Source organism: Rattus norvegicus, chromosome 8 (genome assembly GCF_021556685.1).
Source record: "Rattus norvegicus strain SHRSP/BbbUtx chromosome 8, alternate assembly SHRSP_T2T, whole genome shotgun sequence".
Taxonomy (NCBI): domain Eukaryota; kingdom Metazoa; phylum Chordata; class Mammalia; order Rodentia; family Muridae; genus Rattus; species Rattus norvegicus.
This window is the reverse complement of record NC_141541.1, coordinates 45,204,640-45,226,626: the sequence shown is the minus strand read 5'-3', so window position 1 is coordinate 45,226,626 and position 21,987 is coordinate 45,204,640.

Sequence of the window (21,987 nt, the reverse complement as noted above, 5' to 3'; positions counted from 1 at the left end):
TCACAGGAAATAAATTAACACCACTAGGACAGTCAATCAAATGAAATCGATGAAAAAGACAAAAATTTTAAAAAAAATGACAAAATTAATACAGAGGTTTGAATAATATTTACAATTGAATTGAATAAACTCAATTCCCCAGTAAATAGACATATATTAAGCCAGAAACAGGATTACCATTTGTTTATGTAATGGTATAAACAGACTAGTGAAACCGAACTAAGAACCATGTCCCTGTAGTAATTCTATTCAGTTTGTCTATGTAGCTGACAGAATAGATTTCAAACTCATCCTGTCCAGAAGATGTAAGGAAATTCATTTCATACTTTGCAATGACAAAAAGATACTACAATTCTAAATACACACATATTAAACACAAGCTTCTCAAATTTAAAAATATACAGTATCAGATAGATATGAAACGACAGATTAGTTATAATAGTGGTTGTGATTTGTTTAAATTGTCTATTCAGACCACCTAACAGATCACATGCAAATATACAAAACAGGAGGAGCAGAATTAAGGTACATCATCAGGCAAATGAACCTAACAAACTACATTGAACTATACATATATTTTTCTATCAGCCTGTGGACCTTTCTCCAAAATTGACCACATATAAGGATACAAAACAACCCTCAGGAAATATAATAAAGTTGAAGTAATGTCATGCATTCTAGCTGAGCACAAAGGAATCAAAGTGGTATCACACAATTAAAAGTACAGAAAATACACACACTCATGGAAAGTAAGTAACATAAACAATACAACAACTGAAAGGGTCAGGGGAGAAATAAATAAGGTAATTTAAAATAGGTCTAATCTCTTTGTCTACTATCAGAAGGAGAGCATTTGGAGTGTGTGCTCTTGGGACTATGCCTTGAATTGGCTCACCACATTCCCAATTTCCCTTGGCAATGATAAGATATCTGATTCGGCATTACACATTGGAAGTGTGTAATTTGCCTTTTTATTTCATAGGGGGAAATAATTACGGGACTGCCTGGAGTTTTATGAAGCTCTTTGGATGAACTCTGTAAACTGTGAAAGACTACAAGGATTTTCGAAAGTGTGGGAAATGCATTTTTATTTTGATATGTTTAAGATCCTATGGAAAATTGTGAGTAGGATATGGTGAATTGAATGATAATGGCCCACATAAACGCACATGTATGCATGTTTGGTTTCTTGTTAGAGGAAATGTGTGGGAAGTATTATAAGATATGCATTGGTTGGAGGAGTATTATGGGATTGGGCTTTGAGGTTTCCAAATTCAATACCATTTATACTTAACTCTCACTTTCTCTGTCCCCAACTTGCAGATAAGATGTAAGCTCTCAGCTAGTTCTCTAGAAATATGGTGACCTACCTGCTGCCATGTACTTCAGCATAATAGTCATAACTCAGAATCCTTGAAACTGTAAGGAACAATATACTCTTTCTTCTATAAGTTCCCTTGGTCATGGTGTCTCTTCACAGCCTAAAAAACAAAGATTGGAAGGAATACTTAAGTGAAAATTTTCTCAATAAAATACAGGCAAATAAAATTCAGACATATACCAAACATATCAGGTACCATGATCAAGATGGCTTGACTACAGAGGGGCAAGAATATTTCAACAAATACAAATGAATAAACAATACACCACATGCAACCAAGAACAGGAAACACATTGCACTAGAGGCAGACAATTTCTTTGGACAAATCTCACAGTGATACATGAAATAGTCCTGGTGAATCTGGGATATGGAGAAGATATACATTAACATTATAAAGGCAATATACAAGGCCAACAGCATCCTAACTGGAGAAAATCTTAATGCATTTCCCTAAGATAAGTAATAAGTCACAGGTGTTCAATCTTTTCATCTAATCCAAGTAGTATGTGAAGTCTTACCCAAAACAAAAAATAGAAAGATGGAAAGGCATGTCCATATGAAGGAAAGCAGTCAGAATTTTCTGATTTGCAGGTGATACGATCCATATATAAACAGCACGAAGTTTCCACTAGAAAACTCCTACAGCTCATAGACCCACTCACTAAATCACATTAAAGTCAATAAAATTCCTGTATACCAACAATAAATATCAACAAACATACCAAGAAAAGAAACCCACTCAGAATAGCCTTAAAAATTTTGTAATAAATCTAAGGAACTGAAGACTTGCTACAAAGAACACATTAAGAAAAATAAGAAAAAACTGAAGAAAGCAGAAAATGAGGACACCTCATTTTCATGTATCAATATGACTGATATTTTTTATCGAATTCCTACCAGAATCGTCAACAAGTTTAAATCCATCCCGTCCTAATTGTGATGCAGGGCTTCATTTGAATGAAAAAAAGATCTCAACCAATGAAAGCATAAATGAAGGGCAGTCAGACACTGCCAAATAGTAAGACAGTAAAACACTGCAGGACGCATAATCTTTAATAATTTCAAGTTCATTTTGGGGAATAGTAAAAAAGAAACCCAGCCTGTTGATACAATGAGAACAAACACAATGTCTAAAAGAAGATAATAAAGGACACAGATATTGGTGTATGTTCTCATCAGCATCTCGGTTTTGACAAAGAGGCCAAAGTAACAAACAAAAGAAAACAAAAAACCCACAACCACCACCTCCACACATAAGGTGCAGTTTTCAACCCGTTGGTTGCAACTACTTCCTGGGGCAATCACATAGGAGACATACTTTATACAGGATATTTACATTACCATTCAAAAGAGTAGTAACCTTACATTTATGACTTAACAATGAAATAATTTTGTAGTTGGGGGTTGGCTACCACAACGTGAAACACTGGATTCCTTGACATGCTTTTGGTCATGGTATTTTTTTGAAGTAACAGAAATGTGACTGATATATAAACTGGTACCAGAGGGAGTGGACTTGTTTTGTGAGGAAAGTCTTGTTTTTTGGAGGAGGGTGGAATACTTTGGATTGGGAAAACTTTTGATTATGTAAGCAGATCATAACAGTCCATTTTAGTTTGCTGCATGGGAGACATAAGAATTGTGAGTAGTGTGCAAAATAGAGCCTCTCTAATGAGACTTCAAAGGATTGCAGGAACTCTATTCGTGACTGGCTTAGAAGCTATTAACATTATTTTAGCAAACAATCTGTCTCATTTCTGCCTGTATACTAAGAAGATACCTAAAGCTAAATAAAAAAGTAACTGAACGCTCTCTGCTCCCAGACCCCGTGAGAGAGAGAGACCCAACGGCCTGGTCAGGTGGGCACTCCTGAGGCTGCAGAGCGGAAGAGACCACCAACACTGCTCACCCCTGCCCACATGCCTGGCCCAAGAGGAAACTGTATAAGGCCTCTGGGCTCCCGTGGGGGAGGGCCCAGGAGCGGCAGGACCCCTGCCTGAGACACCTCCGGAACCTGAGGGAAACAGACTGGATAAACAGTTCTCTGCACCCAAATCCCGTGGGAGGGAGAGCTAAACCTTCAGAGAGGCAGACAAGCCTGGGAAACCAGAAGAGACTGCTCTCTGCACACACATCTCGGACGCCAGAGGAAAAAGCCAAAGACCATCTGGAACCCTGGTGCACTGAAGCTCCCGGAAGGGGCGGCACAGGTCTTCCTGGTTGCTGCCGCTGCAGAGAGCCCGTGGGCAGCACCCCACGAGCGAACTTGAGCCTCGGGACCACAGGTAAGACCAAATTTTCTGCTGCAAGAAAGCTGCCTGGTGAACTCAAAACACAGGCCCACAGGAACAGCTGAAGACCTGTAGAGAGGAAAAACTACACGCCTGAAAGCAGAACACTCTGTCCCCATAATTGACTGAAAGAGAGGAGAACAGGTCTACAGCACTCCTGACACACAGGCTTATAGGACAGTCTAGCCACTGTCAGAAATAGCAGAACAAAGTAACACTAGAGATAATCTGATGGCAAGAGGCAAGCGCAAGAACCCAAGCAACAGAAACCAAGACTAAATGGCACCATCGGAGCCCAATTCTCCCATCAAAACAAACATGGAATATCCAAACACACCAGAAAAGCAAGATCTAGTTTCAAAATCATTTTTGATCATGATGCTGGAGGACTTCAAGAAAGACGTGAAGAACTCCCTTAGAGAACAAGTAGAAGCCTACAGAGAGGAATCGCAAAAAAGCCTGAAAGAATTCCAGGAAAACATAAATAAACAAGTAGAAGCCCATAGAGAGGAGACACAAAAATACCTGAAAGAATTCCAGGAAAACATAAATAAACAAGTAGAAGCCCATAAAGAGGAGACACAAAAATCCCTGAAAGAATTCCAGGAAAACACAATCAAACAGTTGAAGGAATTAAAAATGGAAATAGAAGCAATCAAGAAAGAACACAAGGAAACAGCCCTGGATATAGAAAACCAAAAGAAGAGACAAGGAGCTGTAGATACAAGCTTCACCAACAGAATACAAGAGATGGAAGAGAGAATCTCAGGAGCAGAAGATTCCATAGAAATCATTGACTCAACTGTCAAAGATAATGTAAAGCAGAAAAAGCTACTGGTCCAAAACGTACAGGAAATCCAGGACTCAATGAGAAGATAAAACCTAAGGATAATAAGTATAGAAGAGAGTGACGACTCCCAGCTCAAAGGACCAGTAAATATCTTCAACAAAATCATAAAAGAAAACTTCCCTAACCTAAAAAAAGAGATACCCATAGGCATACAAGAAGCCTATAGAACTCCAAATAGATTGGACCAGAAAAGAAACACCTCCCGTCACATAATTGTCAAAACACCAAACGCACAAAATAAAGAAAGAATATTAAAAGCAGTAAGGGAAAAAGGTCAAGTAACATATAAAGGCAGACCTATCAGAATAACACCAGACTTCTCGCCAGAAACTATGAAGGCCAGAAGATCCTGGACTGATGTTATACAGACCCTAAGAGAACACAAATGCCAGCCCAGGTTACTGTATCCAGCAAAACTCTCAATTAACATTGATGGAGAAACCAAGATATTCCATGACAAATCCAAATTTATACAATATCTTTCTACAAATCCAGCACTACAAAGGATAATAAATGGTAAAGCCCAACATAAGGAGGCAAGCTATACCCTAGAAGAAGCAAGAAACTAATCGTCTTGGCAACAAAACAAAGAGAATGAAAGCACACAAACATAACCTCACTTCCAAATATGAATATAACGGGAAGCAATAATCACTATTCCTTAATATCTCTCAATATCAATGGCCTCAACTCCCCAATAAAAAGACATAGATTAACAAACTGGATACGCAACAAGGACCCTGCATTCTGCTGCCTACAGGAAACACACCTCAGAGACAAAGACAGACACTACCTCAGAGTGAAAGGCTGGAAAACAACTTTCCAAGCAAATGGTCAGAAGAAGCAAGCTGTAGTAGCCATTCTAATATCAAATAAAATCAATTTCCAACTAAAAGTCATCAAAAAAGATAAGGAAGGACCCTCCATATTCATCAAAGAAAAATCCACCAAGATGAAGTCTCAATCCTAAATATCTATGCCCCAAATACAAGGGCACCTACATATGTAAAAGAAACCTTACTAAAACTCAAAACACACATTGCACCTCACACAATGATAGTGGGAGATTTCAACACCCCACTCTCATCAATGGACAGATCATGGAAACAGAAATTAAACAGAGATGTAGACAGACTAAGAGAAGTCATGAGCCAAATGGACTTAACGGATATTTATAGAACATTCTATCCTAAAGCAAAAGGATAAACCTTCTTCTCAGCTCCTCATGGTACTTTCTCCAAAATTGACCATATAATTGGTCAAAAAACGGGCCTCAACAGGTACAGAAAGATAGAAATAATCCCATGCGTGCTATTGGACCACCACGGCCTAAAACTGGTCTTCAATAACAATAAGGGAAGAATGCCCACATATACGTGGAAATTGAACAATGCTCTACTCAATGATAACCTGGTCAAGGAAGAAATAAAGGAAGAAATTAAAAACTTTTTAGAATTTAATGAAAATGAAGGTACAACATACCCAAACTTATGGGACACAATGAAAGCTGTGCTAAGAGGAAAACTCATAGCGCTGAGTGCCTGCAGAAAGAAACAGGAAAGAGCATATGTCAGCAGCTTGACAGCACACCTAAAAGCTCTAGAACAAAAGGAAGCAAATACACCCAGGAGGAGTAGAAGGCAGGAAATAATCAAACTCAGAGCTGAAATCAACCAAGTAGAAACAAAAGGACCATAGAAAGAATCAACAGAACCAAAAGTTGGTTCTTTGAGAAAATCAACAAGATAGATAAACCCTTAGCCAGACTAACGAGAGGACACAGAGAGTGCGTCCAAATTAAAAAAATCAGAAATGAAAAGGGAGACATAACTACAGATTCAGTGGAAATTCAAAAAATCATCAGATCTTACTATAAAAACCTATATTCAACAAAACTTGAAAATCTTCAGAAATGGACAATTTCCTAGATAGATACCAGGTATCGAAGTTAAATCAGGAACAGATAAACCAGTTAAACAACCCCATAACTCCTAAGGAAATAGAAGCAGTCATTAAAGGTCTCCCAACCAAAAAGAGCCCAGGTCCAGACGGGTTTAGTGCAGAATTCTATCAAACCTTCATAGAAGACCTCATACCAATATTATCCAAACTATTCCACAAAATTGAAACAGATGGAGCCCTACCGAATTCCTTCTACGAAGCCACAATTACTCTTATACCTAAACCACACAAAGACCCAACAAAGAAAGAGAACTTCAGACCAATTTCCCTTATGAATATCGATGCAAAAATACTCAATAAAATTCTGGCAAACCGAATTCAAGAGCACATCAAAACAATCATCCACCATGATCAAGTAGGCTTCATCCCAGGCATGCAGGGATGGTTTAATATACGGAAAACCATCAACGTGATCCATCATACAAACAAACTGAAAGAACAGAACCACATGATCATTTCATTAGATGCTGAGAAAGCATTTGACATAATTCAACACCCCTTCATGATAAAAGTCCTGGAAAGAATAGGAATTCAAGGCCCATACCTAAACATAGTAAAAGCCATATACAGCAAACCAGTTGCTAACATTAAACTAAATGGAGAGAAACTTGAAGCAATCCCACTAAAATCAGGGACTAGACAAGGCTGCCCACTCTCTCCCTACTTATTCAATATAGTTCTTGAAGTTCTAGCCAGAGCAATCAGACAACAAAAGGAGATCAAGGGGATACAGATCGGAAAAGAAGAGGTCAAAATATCACTATTTGCAGACGACATGATAGTATATTTAAGTGATCCCAAAAGTTCTACCAGAGAACTACTAAAGCTGATAAACAACTTCAGCAAAGTGGCTGGGTATAAAATTAACTCAAATAAATCAGTTGCCTTCCCCTATACAAAAGAGAAACAAGCCGAGAAAGAAATTAGGGAAACGACACCCTTCATAATAGACCAAATAATATAAAGTACCTCGGTGTGACTTTAACCAAGCAAGTAAAAGATCTGTACAATAAGAACTTCAAGACACTGAGGAAAGAAATTGAAGAAGACCTCAGAAGATGGAAAGATCTCCCATGCTCGTGGATTGGCAGGAGTAATAGAAGAATTATTATAACATGGAGAAACTCCCCAAATCGGCCACATAACAACTAAAGGGTTTGTGCATATTGTGGATTACAGAATCTTAAGGACAGACTTTTCTGTAACACCTGCTAGGTGAAGCTGAAGTCTACTGTGGGTGGGATTATCCCAGCAGGGAGGGGATCTGAGTATCCAGGCCTGGCAGGCTTCTTCATTCTCCTGGAAGTAATTGTTGGTCAGCTCTAAATCTGAAGTGGGAGTTGGTTTTTGTCAACTCAAACAGATGATATTTCAATTCTCATCCACTATGTGAGAAACAGACAGTTACCCACGGGGGATTTGAACTTACTTCTATAAAAGTGACTGTGGGCCGAAAGAGGGAAACCATTCCTGCCTTTAGCATTCTGCCTTTATCAGAGACTACAGAGACTAGCTTCCTGGACAAACATGTCCAAGCAGACAGACGTAACGGAGAAAATTGAGGTAAGAAAAGTAATGGGGACCGTGATTTCACATTGTGCCTTTAGCCAGAAAGCTCTGCTGTTGATAATGCAAGCAGCCTTGGGACTGCTAAAACTTGTCACTATTTCATGGTTTCTCTGCACTTAGGACTGCCTCAGGTCCTCCTTATATGAAGGCCTTTCTTTTAAAAATAAATTGTATAAAGCAATGTTTATCAACCTGTGAGGCACAACCTCTCACACAGATTGCATATCAGATACCTTGATAACAGATACCTTGCATATTATGACTTATAAGAACAGCAATATTTATTACGAAGTAGCAATGAAACAATTTTATGGTTGGGGTCACCACAGCATGAAGAGCTGTATTAAAGAGTTGCAGCACTAGGAGTTTTGAGACCCATTGCCATAGAAGCTGACACATGGGAACAGACTCCTCAGATGAGGAGAGGCACATGGCAAGGGATACTGTGTCCCGTCCTAGGACCCAGAGGCAGAATCTATCCCAGGAGTCTGTGTGCTCATCTTGTCTTCAGTTCTCCCAGGTTCAAGAATAGCATTGATCATCTCAGGAGAGTCAGCTTGCACAGCCCACATCAGGCCCAAAGCTTCCCTTCACAGAGAAGGATGTGGGTGTAACTGACAGCCAGTGAGACTGAGGGTCTCTGATGACAATTGGCTCTGAGCTGTGATTTCTTCACCTGTAAAATGGAGGCGTTTCTGCTGAAGTGGGTTGTCGTGGAGATGGACAGAGCATACACACTGATCAGGGCCTCCCTGGCATGGTTAATTGGAAATTTTCTCTGGTGATGCATTTAAAAGTAAAATCTCCACCCACGTGGGGTTCAATGCTGGGCACCTTAAAGATGGTATTAACGTACTGTGACTGTAATGCTACCTCGAATTTACACCCTATGCTCTTGTTTAAATTTAAAAAGACGAATCAAGTACAAACTGCCAATATGAAATAATCATGATCAGAATTGAGCTAATTCCTGTGAAGTCATTTAGTTTTTCTTTTTCTGCATCTATATTGAAGGCATCTAGAGTAGCACTAAATGAGATCCTAAAGCCTTCTATTAAAGTGCTACCCATCCATTCCTCTCTCCTGAGGACCTCTCAGGTGACTAAAGGAAACCTGATTTCTTGTCAGATTGTTCCCAGCTGGTGTGATCTCTCTGTCCATGGACCTTGCCAAACGCTGCAGAGCCAATGTGTTGTTTTACAACACAAAATCCAGACATTAATTTTACCAATGAAGTTCCCGGACTCAGATGCTGTTGTCAACAAAACTCCCAAGTGTCCTTCCTAATTCACTGACCTCCCAGAATAAGGGAATTCTTGTTCCCTCTGAACACTTTCCTAAAAATCCTTCAACTCTAAGACTTTCCATTGCCTTAGCTACCTTCATTTCCTTTCAAGTCCTGCCTTGAATGCTCTGGACCTAAGTGCACTCTTTACCTTTGCAATAAAGGTGTGTGGTAGGTGAGCCATACAGTAATAAACTCGATGTTTACAGGAAACAGCTCTTGCATAAATGTCTGTGCCCTGGCGATGCTATACCACAAAATAGTTTTTCATTAAATAATACATTCTTGGAGATCACAGTGTGATCAGATATTTTGTAACCCAACTTTCAAATGTTCTCTATTATATAAATCAAGTTCCCTCATGTGTATTCTGGTCTTTCTCTGTCATGTCTGATTGCATCATCGTAGGAATCCCAGGGAACATAAATCATGGGCTTTTGAAACTGTTGTATATGGCCAACCAGGAAGGAAACCTATCCAGGAGGCTACTGATACTTGACACACAAATTTACCTCCCTATTTTCATATAGTTTATGGTAAGAGGTCATCATTCCTGACCATGTCTCATTATCCAGCGGGATAATAAATGGAAGAATTGGGATCAAGGAGGTCACCACACAAAGCAAAAGAATCCATCTCAGATGAAAATGTATGGTGTATTGAATCCAAAATAGCCATGAATTTCAGGACACAATTTAAGGCCAAACCTAAGGATAATAGATATAGAAGTGAATTGCAATGGCCAAAAAAATACAAAAAGCCTACAGAATGCCAAATTAATTGTACCAGAAAAATTCCTCCCTTCACATAAAAATTAAAACACTAAATTCACAGATCCAAGAAAGAACATTAAAAAGGGGTAAGGTATAAATATCCAGTACCAAATGAATTCAGACCTATTTGAATTACACCAGAGTTCTCAATAGATACACTAATAGCCAGAATATCTTGGGCAGATGTAATGCAGACCCAAGCTCCTATACACTGTGTAATTCACAATCACCATAAATGAAGAAACCAAGATATTACATGACAAAACCAAATTTAAACAATATTTTTCTCTAAGAAAGCACAACATAGGACAATAGGAGTTAAACTACAAGACAACGAACTAAATTTTACCCAAGAATATCCAAGAAATTAATCATCTCACAATAATTTCAAGAAAGAGAAGCACACAAACATAATTTCCTCTATAACCAGAAAAAGAAGAGAAAGCAGCAATCATTGGTCTTTAATATCTAACCAGACCCTCTGTGACCAAACCCACAGCTCCTAGGGATTTAACTGCCAGCCAACTTGTATACAAGTATGGGTCTATGGTCCTAGGTACTGTGTATGAGGATTGATTTATTTTGTATCAATGTGGTTGTAGGACCTTGATTCTGCTACGCCTGTTGCCCCACCAAATGGAGATCCTAGAGGTGTGAGGTGGGAATGGATATGTGTGAGTTGGGGAGCACTGTTATATAGGGAAAGCTGAGCAGAAATGCGATGATAGGCTTCATTAGGGGATTTTGGAGAGAGGAACAACATTGGAAATGTAAATAAATAAAATAAACAATTAATAAGAGATAGCCAAAAATCAAATAAAAAGTAAAAAGGTAAAGGAAAAATTAAACCAACCAAAAAAAAAAAAAAAAGAAAAGAAAGAAAGAAAAGAAAACCCTGTAGGGGACTGACCTAATTCTGCATGTATTTTAAAGCTAATTGGTAAATTGGTAGAAAGTAAGACTGGTTAAACCTCCCAAAAAAGTGACTCTGCTCCCAGTTAATTGTGATTATAAAGAAGCACAGCAGAGAGATGGTGGAGGTGAGTTTTTGAGGGCTTTGCTAGAGAGGATCACTAGGAGGGAAGAAGGAAGAAGAAGCTACCAAAGAAGAAAGGAAGAATGGTTCAGCTCTGAACCCCATTTTTTAATAGGGTTATTTGTTTCCCTGCGGTCTAACTTCTTGAGTTCTTTGTATATTTTGGATATAAGGCCTCTATCTGTTGTAGGACTGGGAAAGATCTTTTCCCAATCTGTTGGTTGCCGTTTTGTCCTAACCACAGTGTCCTTTGCCTTACAGAAGCTTTGCAGTTTTATGAGATCCCATTTGTAGATTCTTGATCTTAGAGCATAAACAAAGAATTCACAGCTGAGGAATGCCGAATGGCTGAGAAACACCTAAAGAAATGTTCAACATCTTTAGTCATAAGGGAAATGCAAATCAAATAACCCTGAAATTTCACCTCACACCAGTGAGAATGGCTAAGATCAAAAACTCAGGTGACAGCAGATGCTGGCGAGGATGTGGAGAAAGAGGAACACTCCTCCATTGTTGGTGGGATTGCAGACTGGTAAAACCATTCTGGAAATCAGTCTGGAGGTTCCTCAGAAAATTGGACATTGAACTGCCTGAGGATCCAGCTATACCTCTCTTGGGCATATACCCAAAAGATGCCTCAACATATAAAAGAGACACGTGCTCCACTATGTTCATCACAGCCTTATTTATAATAGCCAGAAACTGGAAAGAACCCAGATGCCCTTCAACAGAGGAATGGATACAGAAAATGTGGTACATCTACACAATGGAATATTACTCAGCTATCAAAAACAACGAGTTTATGAAATTCTTAGGCAAATGGTTGGAACTGGAAAATATCATCCTGAGTGAGCTAACCCAATCACAGAAAGACATACATGGTATGCACTCATTGATAAGTGGCTATTAGCCCAAATGCTTGAATTACCCTAGATCCCTAGAACAAACGAAACTCAAGACGGATGATCAAATTGTGAATGCTTCACTCCTTCTTTAAATGAGGAAAAAGAATACCCTTGGCAGGGAAGGGAGAGGCAAAGATTAAAACAGAGACTGAAGGAACACCCATTCAGAGCCTGCCCCACAGGTGGCCCATACATATACAGCCACCCAATTGGACAAGATGGATGAAGCAAAGAAGTGCAGACCGACAGGAGCCGGATGTAGATCGCTCCTGAGAGACACAGCCAGAATATGGCAAATACAGAGGCGAATGCCAGCAGCAAACCACTGAACTGAGAATAGGTCCCCCGTTGAAGGAATCAGAGAAAGAACTGGAAGAGCTTGAAGGGGCTCGAGACCCCAAAAGTACAACAATGTCAAGCAACCAGAGCGTCCAGGGACTAAGCCACTACCTAAATACTATACATGGACTGACCCTGGACTCTGACCCCATAGGTAGCAATGAATATCGAGTAAGAGCACCAGTGGAAGGGGAAGCCCTGCGTCCTGCTAAGACTGAACCCCCAGTGAACTAGACTATGGGGGGAGGGCGGCAATGGGGGGAGGGTTGGGAGAGGGACACCCATAAGGAAAGGGAGGGGGGAGGGGGATGTTTGCCCCGAAACCGGGAAAGGGAATAACACTTGAAATGTATATAAGAAATACTCAAATTAATAAAAAAAATATAGTAAAAATGGCCATTTTACCAAAAGCAATCTACAGATTCAATGCAATCCCCATCAAAATACCAATCCATTTCTTCAAAGTGTTAGACAGAACAATTTGCAAATTCATCTGGAATAACAAAAAACCCAGGATAGCTAAAGCTATCCTCAACAATAAAAGGACTTCAGGGGGAATCACTATCCCTGAACTCAAGCAGTATTACAGAGCAATAGTGATAAAAACTGCATGGTATTGGTACAGAGACAGACAGATAGACCAATGGAATAGAATTGAAGACCCAGAAATGAACCCACACACCTATGGTCACTTGATTTTTGACAAAGGAGCCAAAACCATCCAATGGAAAAAAGATAGCATTTTCAGCAAATGGTGCTGGTTCAACTGGAGGGCAACATGTAGAAGAATGCAGATCGATCCATCCTTATCACCCTGTACAAAGCTTAAGTCCAAGTGGATCAAGGCCCTCCACATCAAACCAGACACACTCAAACTAATAGAAGAAAAACTAGGGAAGCATCTGGAACACATGGGCACTGGAAAAAATTTCCTGAACAAAACACCAATGGCTTATGCTCTAAGATCAAGAATCGACAAATGGGATCTCATAAAACTGCAAAGCTTCTGTAAGGCAAAGGACACTGTGGTTAGGACAAAATGGCAACCAACAGATTGGGAAAAGATCTTTACCAATCCTACAACAGATAGAGGCCTTATATCCAAAATATACAAAGAACTCAAGAAGTTAGACCGCAGGGAAACAAATAACCCTATTAAAAAATGGGGTTCAGAGCTAAACAAAGAATTCACAGCTGAGGAATGCCGAATGGCTGAGAAACACCTAAAGAAATGTTCAACATCTTTAGTCATAAGGTAAATGCAAATCAAAACAACCCTGAGATTTCACCTCACACCAGTGAGAATGGCTAAGATCAAAAACTCAGGTGACAGCAGATGCTGGCGAGGATGTGAAGAAAGAGGAACACTCCTCCATTGTTGGTGGGATTGCAGACTGGTAAAACCATTCTGGAAATCAGTCTGGAGGTTCCTCAGAAAATTGGACATTGAACTGCCTGAGGATCCAGCTATACCTCTCTTGGGCATATACCCAAAAGATGCCTCAACATATAAAAGAGACACGTGCTCCAGTATGTTCATCGCAGCCTTATTTATAATAGCCAGAAACTGGAAAGAACCCAGATGCCCTTCAACAGAGGAATGGATACAGAAAATGTGGTACATCTACACAATGGAATATTACTCAGCTATCAAAAACAACGAGTTTATGAAATTCTTAGGCAAATGGTTGGAACTGGAAAATATCATCCTGAGTGAGCTAACCCAATCACAGAAAGACATACATGGTATGCACTCATTGATAAGTGGCTATTAGCCCAAATGCTTGAATTACCCTAGATCCCTAGAACAAACGAAACTCAAGACGGATGATCAAAATGTGAATGCTTCACTCCTTCTTTAAATGAGGAAAAAGAATACCCTTGGCAGGGAAGGGAGAGGCAAAGATTAAAACAGAGACTGAAGGAACACCCATTCAGAGCCTGCCCCACAGGTGGCCCATACATATACAGCCACCCAATTGGACAAGATGGATGAAGCAAAGAAGTGCAGACCGACAGGAGCCGGATGTAGATCGCTCCTGAGAGACACAGCCAGAATATGGCAAATACAGAGGCGAATGCCAGCAGCAAACCACTGAACTGAGAATAGGTCCCCCGTTGAAGGAATCAGAGAAAGAACTGGAAGAGCTTGAAGGGGCTCGAGACCCCAAAAGTACAACAATGTCAAGCAACCAGAGCGTCCAGGGACTAAGCCACTACCTAAATACTATACATGGACTGACCCTGGACTCTGACCCCATAGGTAGCAATGAATATCGAGTAAGAGCACCAGTGGAAGGGGAAGCCCTGCGTCCTGCTAAGACTGAACCCCCAGTGAACTAGACTATGGGGGGAGGGCGGCAATGGTGGGAGGGTTGGGAGAGGAACACCCATAAGGAAGGGGAGGGGGGAGGGGGATGTTTGCCCAGAAACCGGGAAAGGGAATAACACTTGAAATGTATATAAGAAATACTCAAGTTAATAAAAACAAAAAGGAAAGGAAGAATGGATGTGATGGAGAGGAGGGAGGAAGCAGGACAGCAGCCATGAGTTAAGACAGAGGAAAGCCTGGTCCTGAGGGCTGTCCAAGTGGAACAAAGAGCAGCCAAGATGCCACACTGTAAGAAAGAGTTCAGAGTCATTATTTGGAAATTAGACATAGTTCCATGCAAAACAGGCAGCTGCCCAGCTACTGTGCTGATTATGTGATGTTATAAATAAATTAAAAACTACGTATAACCAGTAGCCACCTCTATAGAGGATCCTAATAGGAATACTTTATTTGCAGGGAAGGATAAAATACCAGAGGACACAGGAAAAAAATTTACACCACTAGGACAGTCAATCAAAAGCAGCCTAAAAAAGTCTTAAAAATTAAGAAAATGACAATAGTTAACACAGAAGTTTAAATAATATTTACATATCAATAACCTCAATTCCCTAGTAAACAATCACATATTTCGCCTGAAACAGGATTGCCATCATGAGAGATATAGAGGGTATACTAGGGAAACAGAACAAAGAACCATGTCCCTTTAGCAATCCTATGCAGTTTCTCTATCTAGTTGACAGAATAGATTTCAAACTCATCCTGTCCAGAAGATATAAGGATATTCACTTCATACTTTGCAATTACTAAAACCTACTACAATTCTAAATATATACATGTTAACAAAGACTTCCCAAATTTAAAAATATATGTTATCAGATAGCTACAGGTAGTTATAATAGTGAAACTACAGATTAGTTATAATAGTGGTTGTGATTTGTATTACTTCTCCATTCTGACAACTTAAGAGATCATATGCAAATAAACAAAATAGGAGAAGCAGAATTAAGTGACATGATCAGGCAAATGGAACTAAAAAACTACAGTGAACTATACATATATTTTCTATCAGCCTGTGGACATTACTCCAAAATTGACCACAGATTAGGAAAAAAACAAGCCTCAGAAAATATAAGAAAGTTGAAGGAATGTTGTGCATTCTATCTGAGCCCAAAGGAATCAAACTGGTATCACACAATTAAAAGTACAGAAAATACACACACTCATGGAAAGTAAGTAACATATACAATACACTACTGAAGGATCAGGTGAGAAAAAAATAAGGAAATATTAAGATTCCTAGAAATGAGTGACATTGAAAACACAACCACCATCCACAGATCTATATGATACAATAAAAGTTTATGAATTATGTTACAATCACCAAAGCCAGAGGAGTGAACCCATATAATCTCTTCATCTTCTGTCAGAGGTAGAGAATGTGGAGTGTGCGCTATTGGGATTATGCCTTGAATTGGCTTGCCACCTTCCCAACTTCCCTTTGTAATGATAACATATGTGATTTGGCATTACACATTGGATGTGTGTAATTGGCCATTTGATTTCATAGAGGGAATAATTAAGGGACTGCCTGCAGTTTTATGAAGCTCTTTGGACAAACTGTGTAGACTGTGAAAGACTATAGGGCTTTTGGAAAGCGAGCTAAGTGCATTTTTCATTACGATATGTTTAAGATCCTATGGACAATTGGGAGTAGAATGTGGTCTTTTGAAGGATAGGGGCTCCAATAAACTCACATGTATGAATGTTTGTTGCTGATTAGAGGAAATGTGCGGGAAGAAGTAGAAGATATGTTGTTTTTTTTTTTGTAGGATTGTTATGGGATTGGGTTTTGAGGTTCCCAAATTCCATACCATTTATACTTAACTCTCACTTTCTCTGTGTCCAACTTGCAGATAAGATGTAAGATCTCAGCTAGTTCTCTAGAAACATGGTGGCCTACCTGCTGCCATGTACCCCCACATACTGATCACAGACTCATGATTCTTGAAACAATAATCCCCAATAAACTCTTTTTTTGAAAAGTTCCCTTGCTCATGGTGTCTCTTCGAATCCTAGAAATAAAGATCGGAAGGAACACTTAAGTGAAAAATTTCTCAATAAAATCCTGGCAAATAAAATTCAGATATATCAGGTAGCATGATCAAGTTGGCTTGCCTCCAGAGAGCAAGAATGTTTCAACAAATACAAATGAATAAACAATACACAACATGAAATCAAGAACAGGAAACACATGATCATTGCACTAGAGGCAGACAATTTCTTTGGCAAATTCTCACAGTGATACATGAATAGTCCTGGAGAATCTGGGATATGGAGAAGATATACCTTAACATTATAAAGACAATTTAGAAGGCCAACAGCATCCTAACTGGAGAAAATCTTAATGCATTTCCACTAAAATAAGGAATATGTCACAGATGTTCAATCTTTTCATCTAATCCAAGTAGTATGTGAAGTCTTCTCCAAACAATATGAAAACAGAAATATGTAAAGGCATGTCCATATGACGGAAAGCAGTCAGAGTATTCTCATTTGCAGGTGATATGATCCATATGTAAAGAACACTACGGTTCCACTAGAAAATTCTTACAGCTCATGGACCCACACACTGAAATCACATTAAAATCAATAAAATTCCTGTATACTAACAATAAATATCAACAAACATACCAAGAAAACAAACACATTCCGAATAGCCTTAAAAATCTTGTAATAAATCTAAGAAAGTGAAGACATGTTACAATGAAAACATTAAGAAAAATAACAAAAAACTGAACAAACCAGAAAATGAAAACACTTCTCATTTTCATGCATCAGTAGGATTAATATTGTTATATCAAATCCTACCAGAATCATCTACATGCTTAAATCCATCCCGTCCTAATTCTGATGTAGGGCTTCAGGGAATGAAATAAAGATCTCAACCAATGAAAGCACAAATGAGCAGGGCAGTCAGATACTACTACATAGTATACATTACATCACTGCAGAATGCATCACCTTTAATAATTTCAAGTTCATTTTGGGGAATAGTAAAAAAGAAACCAAGTCTGTTGATATCATGAGAAGAGACACAAAGTCTATAGGAATTATATGAAAGACCCAGATATTGGTGTATGTACTTATCAGCCTCTGGGTTTTGAAAAAGAGGCCAAACTAAGAAACAAAACAAAACAAAAAACCCACCACCACCACCACCACCTCCACACACAAAGTGCAATTTTCAACCCGTTGGTTCCAACTACTTCCTGGGGCAATCACATAGAGACATACTTTATACAGGATATTTACATCACCATTCAAAAGAGTAGTAACCTAACTTTATGACTTAGCAACGATATAATTTTGTAGTTGGGGGTTGGTTACCATAAGGTGAAAAACTGTATTCCTTGAGATGCTTTTGGTCATGGTATTTTTTTGCAGTAACAGATATGTGACTGATATGTAAAATGGTACCAGCACTAGTGGACTTGTTTTTGTGAGGAATCTCTCTCATTTTTTTTGGGGGGGGACGGTGTAAGACTTTGGATAGGGAAAATTTTGAAATATTTAAGCAGATCATAACACTCCCTATTAGTTTGCCACATGGGTGACATAAGTATTGTGAGTAGTGTGCAAAATAGAGCCTCTCTGATGAGACTTGAAAGGATGGAGGAATTCTATTGGTGACTGGCTTAGAGGCAATTAGCAATATTTTGGCAAACAATCTATATCCTTTCGGCCTGTATACTAACAAGATACCTGAATCTAAATAAAAAAGTAACTGACCGATAGTTTTGAGCAAAATCAAAGGTAGATAATGTGTGACCTTCCTCAAAAGGTGTGAATGTGTGTTCATATTTTCAATTGTTAATGTAGCCAGGACTTTAGTTAATCCCTCCACATTCAGTACCTGGAAGCATTTGAAAGTGCAAGATCTCACAGGATTTGGAAAATATCCCAATTATCGTAAGGTCCCCAAACTTGTTGTCACCCCACAAAGATATGGATACAACTTTAATGAACATGACACCCAAACTCTCAAAGGAAGGATGGGTGGCTGCTTATTTGTCAGCAGTGGGTTATAGATGTTCATTGTCATTCAGGGGGTTGGTTGCAATTTTTACTGGTCATGGTCAGTGAGGAAACAGTAAGGAGATTAGAATCAGGGATATCTTTCTTACTTGCTCTTTCTCTCCTCAAACCTTTTTCTCTGCTATCTATGGTTTTGGAAGCAGGAGAAAGGGGCTAACATGACAAAAAGCATAGATTATTCAATCTTTTTTTATACTAAGAAGCAACACCAAGTGCCAAATACTTTAGGATGACATGGAATTTGAATGATGATAGAATTTCATATTATACTTGAATAAATGATTAAACTCTTGTTTAAGATATAAGTATATGCATCTAATTCACAATACGGTATAAAATTCTAATTGTATAAAATTACTACTGTACACTGCCATGGATAATTAAGGAATGCAAATAGCACTATCCAACTATAAATACTCAGCGTTCTAGTGATGTTAGGTACTTGTTTAGTTAGGTACAGAAATAAGCTTTATTTAGCTTCTTGTATATGTATTCAAATTAAACAGTAAATCCTTTGAAAAAATTCCACATTTGTGCACTGAGATAGACTTTACATAAAAAGATGGTTCTCTAATTCTTTAGAGATCTGAAGAATCTGCCATTTCAGTTGTCCTAGTAGTCAAAGGCTTTTCACAGTGGGAGAGACCTCAAGTCCGGGCAGTGTCCTCATGCTATTCTGAAGAAAATGATGGGCACTAAAGAACCCTAACTGGAGTGTCCTTCAAATGTGGCAAAGTGGTCATGGGGTGAAATACTGTCCACTTACCTCCACTGCTGCCAGAAAGCTGTCCAGACTGTGGAGAAGGAGATCATGGGGAAGTCTATTGTCCCAGGCTTTGGAGAGAAAGTGAGGATAGTCCTTCAAATGACCTACTTCACAGGAGTGTTTTCAGAGCCCCTGACCCATTCAATTGACACTGGATGCCACAATGACACAAGAATATTTGCTGACTGTCTGTCACGGTAGCCAACAATTTCTGTCATTTCTTTAGAATTGGAAGCTATTTTCTCTGAATTTCCTGTTTCTTCAGGCAACCTTTCTCCTTCTCAGGTCTCAGATGGAGATGATTAGATAGTTTACTCTTAACCTTTTCTTGTCATGAGACTCAGAAAAGAAAACGAGTTCACCATCACACAGGAGTGTGACAACTAGGTACCTGACAGGACCAGAGGGGACATGGGAGGTCCAGAATGAGGGGCTCGACAGACAACCCACTGGAGCATCAAAATGCCCGCCACAACCGCTCTGGCACCATAAATCCTGAGCCCCTACGGGTTTGACAACAGAGTGTGCATGGCCTGACTGCAGCCCGGGAGTTTTCAAAGCTTGTATCACCCCCGAGCACTTCTGCTTGAGCAGAAAGGCAGATGCCCAGAAGCTGCTGCTGTAGTAGGAGGCAGTTATGGCAGTTGGAGGTGGTGGTGGAGGAAGAGGAGGGATGAGAGAAGAGGGAGGAGTTTCCCTGGAAGGACCAGAACAGACAACATTCTGACTACTCCAGAACCCCACCCAAACCCAGCCCACCCCACAAATCCCAAGTCCACTGCCAAACCTCTCCATGCTAAGCATTCATTTCTTCATCCCCACTGTGCTCATTTTAGTTTTTTAAACTCCTTTTTTGTTCTCTGTGAATTTCGCATCATGCAGCCCAACTCCGTTGATATCCAACATCACCTCATATCTGAAGTCCACCCTTGCATCCTTCTCCATATCAGAGAAAAAATAATCTATTTGTGGAAGATGAAAAAGAAAAAAAATGGCACTATGTCCACAAAAGAGGTGTAAAATTATAAAGATGAAGCACATAAACCCTTAAATTATTTAAAATTAACAAAATTGTTTTTCATTTCAGGAGAGTTGTTATGGCTAATAAGTGCAAGCTATGATAAATAGAGAATACAAAAGCTTAAAAAGTGAGAGAAAATGATTCAGGTACAAAATTTTACACTAATATAATGTAGTTCGTGAAGTACCTTCTCCAATTTTGCCAAATACAAATGGACTAAATGTTGTGACAGTCATTCTTATCTGATGTATCCTATAAATTTTCTAATTTTATCTAGCTGATCAGTGTTAAAGATAAAGTTATTTTTTTGGTGTAAAAGGGGAAAGGATGAGGTGAGCTCCCTTTGTACTAAGGTGTGTCAACTTTCAATTTTTAGTTCTTTACTGGCAGAGAGCTAAGTGCTGGCAGGATTACTGTCTTGTCATTTCTACGGTCCATCATCAAGTTTGCTATTTTGTAGATGTTTGTCCTTCTCACCAGCTCAACACAAGCTGAGAGATCTCTTAGATGTTGTCTAACTGCCGATTGGACATAATAAAGATCTGAAGGCCAAGATATGCTGCAGAAAGTATGTGGGCAGAACTCCAGGCTTACAGAGGAACATAGCGTGAGGAAAGCTGAAGCTGGAGCTTCAGAATAGACATGGTAGGGAAGTGATATGGACCAAAACAGGGCATAGGGGTTAAGAGATAATCACCAGTTGGGTCTCAAAACTAGAAGAATGGGGTTAAATTTAGAGAAGATAGTGCATGCCCTGTGAAAGGCCTAAGACACAAACTGTCAGTCAGAATCTCATGGTAGAGCTTACAGAGGCCTGTGAGCAATGCTCCTTTGGTGACATTAGTAAAAAGAGGAGAACCCCCAAGCAGCATGAGGGTGCCTCCATTGCTAGCTCCTACATTTCACTTTCCTTTGGCAATTGGAATCCAAACTGTTCCGAACAACATAATGATTTCAACTCTTTCTCCTAAGGGATTTTGTGGCAACTGTCGAAGGCTAAGCTAACGACAAGGCTTCATGAGTGTTCCCATAACACACACCCATGTCGCAACCTAACCTACAGGCTATTTCTTGATGTGATTTCAAGCACGTGTACATAAGGAGACAGGAGAACCTTCTGACTGCTTATTCAAACTGGTATTATTTCTCAGGAATTTTTAATGGCTGATGTTGATGAGTAAGGATAATTTGACTTAAGATGAGATATTTTTGGGCAGGATTTAGAGGGAAAAATTCATTAAAATGCATAGGAATTACTCAGGTTTTTATAATCAAGCCTTGACGAAAATTTGGTCTTGCAAGCAGGAGTTGCTCAGTGGCTATGCCCTGGGAAGGTCTCCAGGAAAGGGCACCTCAGCTTATGCACTGTACAGGGAGATTAT